This window comes from Protopterus annectens, chromosome 7.part0, assembly GCF_019279795.1.
Source record: "Protopterus annectens isolate FY-2018-M chromosome 7.part0, PAN1.0, whole genome shotgun sequence".
NCBI classification, from domain to species: domain Eukaryota; kingdom Metazoa; phylum Chordata; order Ceratodontiformes; family Protopteridae; genus Protopterus; species Protopterus annectens.
Window position 1 is genome coordinate 689,043,517 of NC_056739.1, and position 13,551 is coordinate 689,057,067.

Genomic DNA, 13,551 nt, shown 5'->3' on the forward strand with positions numbered 1-13,551 from the left:
TATTGTTAAAATCTCCTCTCTCCATTCTAGAGTTAACTTAATTCTTTCTGCTATTTTATGAATATAATAATCTGTGTGACTGTTGTTACTCATCTTAAGGATCTGCATCCAGAATCCCACTCTCTCATTTCTTGAATCCCCCCACTTCGTCATCTTTCCTTTCCACTTTGAATTAGTTTTCTGCTTGTGTTATGTTACATATATGAGTTTAAACTGTGTAGCTCTAAAATATCCCTTCAAATCAGGTAATCTTAACCCACCTTTTTCTATTGGAAAGATCAGCTTATCACACTTGACTCTTGCCTTTTTCCCCCTCCCAGATAAAATCCTTCAACTCTTTATTAATTACTGCCCACAACTTCTCTTCTGGTTGATAAAAATATGCTGCATATAAAACTAAAGGCACTAAAAACATTTTTACTGCTTGTATCTTGCTATCCACGTCCACAAACAGGAGCTTCCAGTTGCTCAGTTTTTGAATTATCTTTTGTTTGATCTCTTCCCACATATCCTTAGCTGCCATAAAATAATCCCTTTTAATCTGTACTCCTAAAAGTTAATTTTATGATTTCCCCATAAATATGGGCATTGCTGGAACAATTCACATATCCCCACAAGCTATAGGTAACCCTGTATGTCCCTAGAATCCAATGGCTCATGTCTAGACCTAATAGTGACACTCAACATTAAACCAAATACCCTATTCATGGTAGACTGTAACTACTCATCTGTAGACTGGGAACCACACACTGCCTCATACTCACAGGCACAATGATTCCTGGACTTTATTAACACAAATACCCTTGATCAGGTAGGGCTCACACCCAGGAGAGGTTCAGACATACTGGACCTGTATTCACAAATATTGGAGAGCCCTGCACCCTCTCCCCACCAGTGCCATGTCCTCACTGGTAAAGTCAGACCGCGAATAAAAATCAACTCAGTAACCCCAGCAAAAATTATAACAGTTAGGAACTATTCCAAAGCAAATTACACCCTATTAAGCGATAGTTTATCAAAATTCAGTGCCACTCTCAACCCAGAGTTCACAACAACCAATGTAAAATTGCTCACAGAGACCCTATACAACCATGTAAATGGCTGTATAGAGGATGCTGTACCTATTAGAAGTAAGCCCAAAACAAACTCTAAAAATAAACTACACTGGTGGAATCCTAATCTTAACAGGGTATATAACAAAAGAAAAAAAATCATAGCTAAAATCAGGAAGAGTAACTCTCCTAATGATGGAGCTCTCTAATTAAACTAAACAAGAAACTATGAGGACTAATTAAGTCCAACAAGGCCAATTATGGGGTCAAGATAGCTTGACAGGCTAAAGGCAACCACAAGGCCTTCTACAGCTAAGCCTGAAACCTCAAAGGCAGCATATATCAGTGTGCCAAACATGTTGTCAGTGGTGCCACCTTCACTGAGCAGAGTGACACAGCAAATTTGCTGGATGACAAATTCAGCTCAAGCATCATCCCCATTTCTCTCACTTTTCTTCATGAAATACCCAGTAGCATAAACCCCAACTATTAACAAGGAGCAGGTCCTGGCAGTGCTCATTAAGGCCAAAAGCACAACCTCAGTAGGCCCAAACAGTATCTCAGGATGCTTCTTAAACAGCTGGCAACATGTTCTATCAGGACCACTTGAGTCACATTTCAACTTTAGCCTCAAAACAGGCTTTGGACCATGATAATGGAGGACTGCAACTGTTATCCCACTTCACATGGGTGGACCATCAACTGACCCTGGAAAATACAGACCTGTTAGTCTGTCTAGTCTAATATGCAAAGCCATGGAATTAATTGTCATATTTTCATGGAGATGATAAACAAAGACATAGGCAACCTTCAGACATTGGACCAAACCTAGTTTGGTTTTGTCATTGGAAGATCATGCTTATTAAACCTGGGGAACCTCTTTGAGAAGGACACCAAGGCATTTGATTGGGGGGAAATGGTGTATACTGCCTATCTGGATATGGCTGAGGCATTTGATATAATACCACACTTGAGTACAGTTGATAAACTTACATAACTGGGCATAACTGCCTACATAATTTGCTGCATTACCAGCTGGCTCACAGACAGGACCCAGGAAGTCAAGACTGGTGATATCATCTCGACTAAGAGACAGGTCACCAGCAGGGTACCTCAGGGCTCTTTGCTGGGACCTCTCCTATTTGACATCTACTTCTCAGAGGTAAAGGCTAACGTCAATGGCTTTTGACTGACCAAGTTCACAAATGACTGCAAATTTGGGAATTGTCATAGTTTCTGTCCCTGACAAAAGCATCTTACAAGAAGGTATAACACAGACATATGACTGTGCCTAATTCATGGACTAAAACTCACTGCCAAGAAATGCATTATAGTGCCTTTTGGAAAACTGCCACCCAGGCTAATTACTCCATTGATAAGACAACCCTAAGAGTTGACCCATTAGTCAGGGATCTGGGAACATAAGCTGACCAGCATATGGCCAAGGTAGTAAGAAAATCATTTTATGTCACTTAATTTATAAGTAAGGGCATATCATCCAGGTCCAAGGTAGTCATAGTTCCATTTTATTTGGCCCTTATCAGACCCATTATTGAGTACAATGCTCCCTTTGGCATATACCTGACCAAACATATGCAACAGCTGGAATGCCCAAGGTATAATCGGATTGTCATATATGGATTGCCTTAAAGCTCTATCTCTATACTCTGGCATCCTCTGATCCACAAAATGAACAGCATCAGACACACTAGATCCAAGGATTTAAGTTTTGCTTGTGACATAAATAAGACATGTTGGTAAGACAGACATGTGTCTCAAAGGATCCCCATGCTCTGGAACAGACTCTATGTCCATGTGAAACAGAGTCCATCCCTATCCCTATTTAAGACTAACTTTGACCAATGGATGGGTAATTGGAAATTCACCATGGGGTCTAGCCCCCTTGTGTCTGATAGACAGAGGCAGACAGTAATACCCAAATTAAAAGGCCTCCCCCACATAACTTCTAGAAACTTTCTAACTAACATACCCCCTTTTAATAAGTGCCCATGATACACAGGGACACAATTGGGTAGGATTGCATGTCTAGGCTTATAAAGGCCCTGTTAGTCATTAACCTAGTATATATCTATGAACCTATAATCATGGTTTAAAATTGCAATTGGCGTAAATGAAGCTGGGTCTGATGGGTCTTTATCGTCTTTAGGTATTATAGCCACCACAGCTTTCTTCTAGGATACTGGTGCTTCCTTTTTTTTAAAAATACAGCAACAAAAACCTTCCAGATCTTTATCACTTTCTTCCCTCCTAGCTTCCAAACTTCGACAGGAATACCATATATTCCTGGAGACTTTCCTGCAGATTGATTGTACATCACCATTTTTATTTCATTTCCTCCTATCTTAACTGTTAATTGTTTTGTCTCATCTACCTCTGACCTTGGCATACTTAAGTCTTCCATAAATGTCTGCATTTGTGCTCTTTCTTGATTTCCACATTTCTCTGCCTTATACAAATGTTCATAAAATTTTGGAAATATCTCTAATACCTATACAGGCTCTGGTTATTTTTCTTGTTATAGGCTCCCTAAATTTGGCAGTAGCCCTCTCCACTTTCTGTTGCCTAAGTCATTGTGCTAAAAGTTTTTGTGCTGTGGAGGTATTATCAAAAATAATAACAGTTGCTTAGCAGTCTTTCTAAACTTATGCATATAATACAGATGCTCCCTTATTTTCTCTTTAACACTCTGCAGTCGTGACTTTTCTTGTTCTGTGAGATTCCCTTTATTTTACAATATTTTAACCTTTGTCAGCCCCTCTAAATAATCCCTGTTACTTCTTAACCATATCACTTTTCTTTTATTTCTACGCTTTCTTTTAAAATCCATTTTCATTTTATCCTACTCACTAGCTATATCTTCTGAAGACATTTCTGTCTTCTCTAATAACTCTCGAATAATTTCCACTACCCATTCCTTAAATTCCTCTCTTTTGTAACAGGTAGGTGTGGAAGTGCCAGTTTCTTATCCTTATTTCATTACTCTGCATTTTTATCTTAGTTGTTATTGGCGCATGATCTGAAATAGTTATTGGATGTGTGTTGAAGCTTTCAATTAAATGCACATGCTCCTGTGAAATATAATTTCTGTCTAGTCTAGCACAGTTATTGTACCTTGGGGGATAATATGCTAATTCTCTGAGTTCCTACTTCTGAATTCATGTCTTCCATACCAAATAGTTTCATAAATTTATTAGGAAATCTACCCTCTTTTGTTATATTTTCCCTTCTAAGTCACCCAGATGCATCCTTACTGTTGCAAATCAAATGCCTGTCCCCAACTATAAACAATATTCTCTTCTGAACGCTAATTGTTTCTCCCCAAATTTTCTTAAGCTGTATAATAGCAGTTTTAGATGGAATATAAATCCATCCATCCATCCATCCATCCATCCATCCATCCATCCATCCATCCATCCATCCATCCATCCATCCATAAATGCATGCCATCGTAATGCTCCTCGCTTGACAGTAGCCTGTTACTACCACAAATCTACTATTATTTTATTTTTCCATCTTCTATTACTTTTGGAGCTCCTCCATCAATGATTGTAAGTACTCCTCTTTTCCTTTCTCCCCATGATACTCTGCGGAATATCTCTCCTGAAATCCTTTCTTTATCATATTCACATGCTCATTTCTTTCCGATTGTCTCTCCTGTAAAATTATTTGCTAATAATTCAGTACTATTTCCTTTTGTCTCTACCTGTGAGGCCGTTAACATTTCACAATAATGTAGACAGTGCAGTCATTATGATACAAACTTATTATTCCTGCTTATATGACAGCTTTTATAAATCTGTTTCCAGCTTTTGTGTTACATGTACCAACTAATGTTTGGCAGGTTGATCTTTTATACAGTTGTTTCTTGTTATCTCCCCTGTCTCTGCATTTTCTATTTATTTTTCATTCATTTTAAGGAATAACTTTTCTCATATTCCTTGAAATATGTGTTTTCTGACAACTTCAGTACAAGAGATGTCAGTGAGGCAGGAAGGGGTTCAGATGCACTGAGACCTACTTTTAGTCAGTCTGCAAAAAATATCCAAATAATGTGCGAATCACTTACAAAGTAAATATCAAACAAGTTAAACATAATACATGTATGGAACCGTTTTGCAGTGATGGGTGCATTGTCAGTATACTGTTTGGAGTGTTTTACTCACTTGAAGGTTGTATCTTGTTTTACAGTGTGCAGTTTTCATTCATCAGCACTGTTCTAACATTCCCCAGAAATGTATTTTTTAGTATCTGTTCCTCTGTGCGCTGCCATGGCATGCCATGCTAGTGCACTGGTATACAGAATACCAGTAACAAAGGCATGGGTTCAGTTCCATTCAAGTCTATGTCTCTTTTCTTGCTATCATGGACTTCGTACCCCTGAAGTGAAACATTGCTGTCTTCAGGCTGTAGATAATGTATAATGTAAGTGGCTTGGAACTTTGTAAACACATTTATATAGGGATTTGTGTACCATTGTTCAACTTAGAAGTTGAGAGATATGGGCCCATATCCCATCACCATCTCGCTCATTCCTTGGTTGCTCACCTTGTGTTGCACTGTCTGCTTGCTTCTTCTTTTCATCTCTGTCCTGTACTCCCATTTACAGCCAACAAGATGGTTAAAACATAGTTAGAAACAACACACGCCTCAAATAAGACAGTCAAAATATAGAAACAAAACACATACATCCATGATGGGCTTATAAAAACAAAAGTGTCATCTTTCTGCAGTCATACATTGTGCAACAACTGGTAGAGAGCAACATCTGTGGCCATCTATACCCGTAGCTGAATGTACTCCCACGTTCTATGGCAAAACTAATGTAAAATAAAACATAATGTACAGATAATGCCTTTATTCTAACCCATTTAATTGCTCAGTGTACTTGTGCATGTATTTTTACTGTGCCAGTGCAGTGGTGTTGGAGGGATTGAATCCCCTGGAGGTTGTATGCTGTTTTTGTTTTACTGTGCTCAACTTGCATCTTAAAGGTGCTATATTTCTCTAATATATGTGTTTTATGACTGTTTTTAATCAGAATGCAAGCTACCCTTATTAGGAAACGTTAGATATAGTAGCATGTGCACTATATTGATGAATGGACTCCCCTGAGGGTGTCATATTTTCCTTATGTAATGACAGTAACATTGTCACTACACTGCTCACATGCTGATTTTGTCAGGACTGGTGCAGGTCAGCACATGAATGTTACTTTATTTTATCCCACCTCTCTTATGTAGATTTCACAGAGTTCTTCATTTTATCACTGCTGCAGTAGCCTAAGTTATTATGGGTTATATCCTACAAGGATAAAACAATCAGACAGCTTTCAAAGATTAAGGGCACCTTTCACATGCCCAAACTGTAAGTCATCTCAAGGTGAGCTGACAAAAAGATAGGTTTGGGTGCCAAGCCTCTTAGGACTTTCCTACTGCCGAAGAGTAAGTTCCTCTGAGGCTTTGAAGATGAAAAGTTGGCTTGTACTCTTCCTTTGCTGTGCTGACAGTAGGATCTTAATTCCCTTTAGGCACCTGATTACTGATGACATGCAGCAGGTACTAATGGAGGTAAGAAAGCCTGATAACAGAACATCATATACTGGCAAATGGAAAAGGTTTTCTAAATGGTGCCAAGAACCAACATAACCAGTACCCATTCAGGACTAGTTGTTCTCTGGTTTTAACAATATTTGTGTGAATTTCTAGCCCATGGCCTTTCATTTTCCAGAAGTTAGATACTGCGGTCGTCATTGTTTTAGTCTTATGATGTTATAGTCCTGTGATTTTTGACTTTCAGGATTTTATTTTCAATGTTACCATAGTAAATTTTATATATATATATATATATATATATATATATATATATATATATTTATATATAGTTATATATTTATTTGTATGTGTGTGTTTATGTATTCCGCGGTGGTGCAGCGGTAGCGTTGTTGCCTCACAGCAAGAGGTTCTCCCGTTCGATTCTCAGCAAGTGTGCGGGGAGTGCCTTCTGTGTGGAGTCTGCATGTCCTCCCCGGGGGTCGAGTGGCGTTCCGAAAGACATGCGTGAATGGGCTTGCCTTCGCTGAAGGTTGGGAGTCGAGCCGGCAGTTCAGCACCGTGAAAATCTACTGCCAATCATTAGCGGACTGGAGTTCCGCTGTGGCGACCCCTAACCAGGAAAAGCCGAAAGAATGAAATTTGTATGTGTGTGTTTAGATAGATAGATATAAATGCATATATAGATGTATGTATATATTATGGCAGTACTGTGTGTGTGTGTGTGTGGGGGGGGGGATCGACAGCAGTTAGTGAACCACATGTCATTGACTGTGCAGCTGATTAACAGATGTATGAGATAGCACAAGGAGAATACACCCTTAGCCTATGTTTCTGCAGTCTCAAAGTTAGTATATGTAATTAGTAGGTGGTTTGGTTAGTGGGTATAAGGGGATTGTCTCCCTGCAAAAATTATGTTGTTTTTTTGTAATAAAAATAAGAAAACAGGATTCAAGCTGGTAGTTTAAACAATTGTTTTTTTAAGTTAATATAAGTAATGAGAACTTTTGTCCTTCTCAGAGCTTCACTGGATCTCATGAAGCTCTGACAAGGGCCAAAGCAGTCATATCTCGTTTTAACAAAGTAAATCAGAGTTGAAACAAGCAATACCAACTTGAATCTGTTTTCTTATTTTTAATAAGAATGCAAAGTGATCTTTGACATGGACCTTAAATATGAAGTACTGACTACAGTCTATTTCAACAGTCTATTTTAATAATTTGTTTGCCAATGTCAGAAGTAATTCTTCCTGTACAACTAGTTTACTTTTTTTATATGTGTACGCACATATATATTGTTTTACATTGCATCAGCGTTGTAAACCTGTGTGCATAAACTCACAAAGACTTGAAGAGGCACTCACACACTCTAAAGGTTTACTTGTGCAGTTTGTACTTGACTAACCTGAGGTAGCTGTGGGGCTTTGCTGCGGCCATGATGAAGGGCTGCTCATCATGCACACTGGCCTGGTTGCATGCATATATGATTCGCATTACTGCTAGTCAGTGTAAATAATGCTTACTTGATTGCAGATGCATTGTTTATGAGTGTGTGTGTGTGTGTGTGTGTGTGTGTGTGTGTGTGTGTGTGTGTGTGTGTGTGTGTGTGTGTGTCTGTGAGAGACAGCCAGTGTTTATTTGTTTGTCTGAATGTTTTGCACTGTATGTATCTGACAATAAAGCCAAAACAAAAGCAAAAAGAACAAACTAAATCCAAAAAGTGCCACCAGTAATAGAAATATTTTGTGATAAATCCTTTATTGTGAAGCACTTTTCGTCTGGTAGCTTCACCAGACTTCATCAGACAATCTTCCATTGCACTCATCACTGTTTAAATACACTCCCACTCAATCAATTAATCAATTAACAGCACCCAGTTCTATTTATGCAACTTATTAACTACTCCTACTTATTACATATTAAAAATAAAATAGTACATAAATACATACAAGTGATACTACCCTATAAAAGCACCTAATACATACATTTATTAATTTAGTTTCTTAAATAGCGTAAAAAAACTTGACAACTATTTTATGCTAAGGAAAATTACTACCTCCTGGTTATGCAGACATACAATAATCTACAAAAAAATCATTCGGTTATTACAATAACACATACAGTATCTAAAAACATTCAATTTAATACTACAGCTTATCCTACATTCTATCTATTAAGACTTCTTAATTTTAATATACTAGAGATGGACACTGCTTCATTTAAACCAGCCCATCTATTGGCATCAAAACGCAATTGCCATATCACTTCTTGTTTTTCTACTAAAAGACTTGTATATCCTCCCCTGTTATTTGATCAATAACCCTGGATTTAAATGCATGGCCTTGGTTGGCAGATACATGTCTTGCTAAAGCATTATCTAATTTCATTTTGTTTATACTAAAAATATGTTCATATGTTCTTTCTCTCATTTTTCTGTCTGTCTTGCCCACATAAAATGCTGGGCAAGACTGACACTGGGCCACATAAACAACTGATTTACTATTACAATTGTATCTTCTCTCATTTTATAAACTTTATTCCTTATTTTATAGGATTCTCCAGTAATCATATGTCTATACATACTGCAAGATTCACATTTGAACATTCCTGGTGTTTGTACAAATTTCTTCCTGTTGTATTCTACAATTTTTTTAAGGTTTCTACCTTTTTTAAAAATAACTGCTGGTTTTACCCCCAATCTAGTTAAAAACTCATCTATAGTAAAAATTCTCCAATTTTTTACAATAATTTCTCTAATAAAATAAGCTTCACAGTTAAATTGTGTGATGAAGCTTAATCCATAATTTTTAAGTCCAAAATTCTCTTCTAGCAGTTTGACATTATTAGAAATGGGCATTTCAAAAGTTGGGTTTACTGGTCTAACACTCATGTCATCAGGTATATTATTAGCTTCTGCCCTCACTTGTTGGCATAATAAGGGAATATATATCCCTTTACTCTGTTTTTCCTGTATTTCTAACACAATATTCTGAACAAATTCGTCTGGATATCCCCTATTAATAAACATTTGTCTTAATACTTCACATTCATCTTTAAAGTGCCCATCAAGTGATACCATCCTGGCAGCCCGTACCAATTGGCCTTTCACTACTGATTTTTTCTGATGTACGGGGTGGGAACTAGTAAAGTGCAACATAGTGTTAGAGTATGTCTTTTTCCGATGAATTTAACAATCTAACAACGTAAACTCTTATCCTTCACTAGGAGTACATCTAAATAAGTAATACTTCTGTCTCCAAAGGAACTCGTGAATTTAAAAAAATTAGTACTCCTACTAAATTTCTGTACCAGTTCATCAGCTGCCAGGATGTCACCCTTAAATAACATAAACACATCGTCCAAAAAATGGGTAAAAAGGTGAATGTTCTTCATCAATTCGTTATTGTTAAACACAAAATGAGCTTCCCAGTGGGCCATCATCAAATTAGCAACACTGGCCCCACACGAGGAACCCATTGTTACAACCACTTCTTGTAAATAATAATCACCTACAAAAATTATATATATTTTCTACTTAGAATTAAGTCCAATAATTCCTTTACTAACCTAATCTCTTCTCTGGGTGCCCTATGGAATCTCATCCTCTCAGATACCCACTCCACCCCTATTTCATGAGGTATTGAAAAATACAAATCAATTACGTCAATGGTTAAAAAATTCCTACTATCCTCATATTTCATTTCATTTATATTCATTAAAAATGTCCAAGAGTCTTTACAGATATGTTTTTCTATAAGGACATACTTCTTTAAAATACTGTCAACCAATTTCGCATTGGCATAATTAATCAATTGCCTTGCATCTACCAAGGCACGCATAGGGGGATCTTCCAGACATTTATGGAATTTTGGGATTCCAAATAATGTTTTTATTCTCAGAGACAACATTCTAAGATAGTCCAAAGTTGCCTTATCTATCAGGCCATCAATAAATAAGTCTTCTAAATAAGCATAAATGTCCCTTTGGGCTCTACTCACTTCATTCAAGCTTGTTTCCCGATAAATGCCTCCTTCTAGTACTTTCCTGATGCGTGTATTATATTCCGAAGTATTCATGATTACCAGACCCCCTCCTTTATCTGGTTTTAACACCTTTACAGGTAGGGATCTCAGTTGATCCAATGCTACTTGTTCGTTATGGGTAATGTTCGTCATTCTTTCCTTATATCGTTTATTTACCAAATCTCTAAGATCCAATTCGCACATAGTTTGAAAGCACGTCAGCCAAGGGTGTACAGGTGGATTATATGTGCTCGAAACTTTCATGTCATTCCTTACCCCTGCATTGTTTCCATAAAGTAACTTTAAGTTGAATTTACGTGTGTACATTTTTAAATCTATAACTGCAGGTAAGCTATAGTGCTTAGTTGGGACAAACGTCAGCCCCTTAGCAAATAGTTCCACCAAAATAGGGTTTATTTCAAATTCAGTATAGTTAAAAACATTAAAATCTCCTGCTATGTTAGTTAGCTTCTTAAATGTAGATGGTCTTACTTCATTAAAATCAGTGTTATCAGTAATTACCTCTTCATCTTGTTGGTATTGGCACTGTTGTAATTCCTGGCTGCCCCTCTGGTGTTGTATACTTTCTGTACATTTCCACTGTGGCCCTGTTGAAAATCCTGCTGTCTGTTCCGCTGATTGCCACTAACTTTATTCCAACCCTGGTTATTTCTACTCATGTTATTATTATTATTATTATTATTATTATTATTATTATTGTGCTGTATTCGCCCTTCACTAGGACCTTCCCCATTATTTTATTCTCTCCGTTGCTCATCTACTTCAACTTCTCTTCTCTCGATATTACTTTCATAATGGGATTCCCTAGGTCATACCAATTCATTTTTAGGTGTGGGGAGTACGGGTTCGGGTACGCTATTCCTTCTCTATATTCATTTAAATCCCTGTTCAACTTCTTCATCTTTGTTTGCATATTTTTCAATACATGTTGACCAATGGAGGAAAAAATCCTCCTATAATCGTATGCGTATCTTCCGAAGTCAGTATGAGCTTGAATCTCCCCATCCATCTTCGCCACTTCCACTGTTAGTAGTTCAATCTCTTCCTGATAGTGTTTAGCCATTAATGCTATCAGTTCTAAGCCATGTCTATTGAAAAGTAACAGCAGTTCATCATGAAACACGGAACTGGCCTGTAAGCCATTAGGAAATTCCCAGGACCTTAACCCTTTAGGTACCACTTCTTCTTTTCTACATTCCTCAAAGTAACCCACTTCGATTTGTAATTTCCTTAGCTTGAATAGCTTCTTGTCATAAATAGAAAGTTTTTCTGCTAACATCTCGTGTCCCCCAGCCGGTAGCTCTTCTCTACTTGCTTCTGCAGCCTTTTTAAAAGTTGGGGCTGCTTTAATCCAATTGGCAACATCTAGAGTTCCAGTAAGCCCCGGGGACCCCATGTTTCTTGTACCCTCTACATCGGGTACAATAGGGGAAGGCTGTCTCACCTCCTGACGATTCCTCTCATCTAGTTGGGTGCTTAAAAGGGGGGATGACGTCTTCTGACTATTGTTAAAACTGTTCGTGTTAGTAGGCAGTAAAGATCCACCCTGCTGACTTAACGTATCAACTCTTTGAGTTAAGTCAGCAAGATGCTGGTTCATAATAGAGATTAGAGCAATCAATGATGAGTGCAATGGAAGATTGTCTGATGAAGTCCGGTGAAGCTACTGGACGAAAACGCTTCACAGTAAAGGATTTATCAGGAAGTATTTCTACTACTGGTGGCACTTTTTGGATGTATCTGACAATGACCTGAAATAAATTACTGGTGCTATTACCTATGTATTTCTTCATTTGATACTTCTAAAGTGTTCATATTCAGTAAAGTGCTAGGTACTTTGGAGTGTGTGTGCATGTGTGTTTCTGTATATGTGTGAGATATTGTCTCTCTGCCTCTGCATTTGCCTGTTTCTGTGTATGTATTTCTGTGTAAGTGTATGGGTGTTGAGTATGTGTATGTAGACATTATTAAATACTTACATAACCTATCTAAAATACTTCCTCACAACAGTTCTACCAGAAATATAAAACATAATGAATATATTAATAATAATATATAGCCTATTTTAAGCACAGTAATGCCCTTCACTGTGGGGGTTACAATTAAATAATGGACTTTCTGGGGTAGTATGGACATGTGCCATTGACTGCTGAACAGATTCCTTAATGGTTTGTAGTCAGTTCTCATGTGAAGTAATATTCAGAAAAATCCATCTGAGAGTAAGTGCTTTTTAAAAAGGATGCTACATATAATCTGTGCAGTGCAAACTGACTTTGAGTTTGTCAGGTTTCTGTCTACAGCTTTAAAGTAAGAAAAAGGCAGGTGTAACCCATCACACATTTTCATCCAGCACACTCAGATGACCAAGAGCTTCATCCTAGAGTTTTTTAAGACCGACAGTTGACATGCATATTAGGTTGGACACAGGTGTCTCATCTACACCTATAGGCTTCTGTTTCTTATTACCACCATTATATTCTGCAAGAGTGAGAGAGAAACTGTTAGTAACATTCCATGCAGTGTATGTGCACATACTAGCTTCATATATGACATCAGCAGTAACAAAGGCTGTGTCCATATATCTGATGGCAAAACCTAAGATGCGGCCTTTCCTACAACACAAAGACTGAGATCTTTGTCTGTGTTTGTCCTTCACCAGATTGATTTAAGTGTGGCTAAGAAATTGAAATGAATATGGAGTGGCTAATTTTTAGAGTAACAGAGCCTACAGGTAAAGCTTGTATGCTACTCATGAAACCATAAGAGAAACATAATTTTCCTCATTAGGAAACATGGATTTCCATACAAGTGTTCCTATATTACAGTACTTGAGATCTAAAAATGCTATTATTTTCTGTACTGATAGATGATAAAAAGACATCACAGG

General features: G+C 37.5%; 1 protein-coding gene across 1 annotated transcript in view; it reads left to right on the forward strand.

Annotated features, from left to right (window-relative positions):
• Positions 1-13,551, forward strand: part of TRIM47 (tripartite motif containing 47) — a 160,414-nt gene that overhangs the window by 74,715 nt on the left and 72,148 nt on the right. The gene's annotated exons all lie outside the window — the stretch shown is intronic.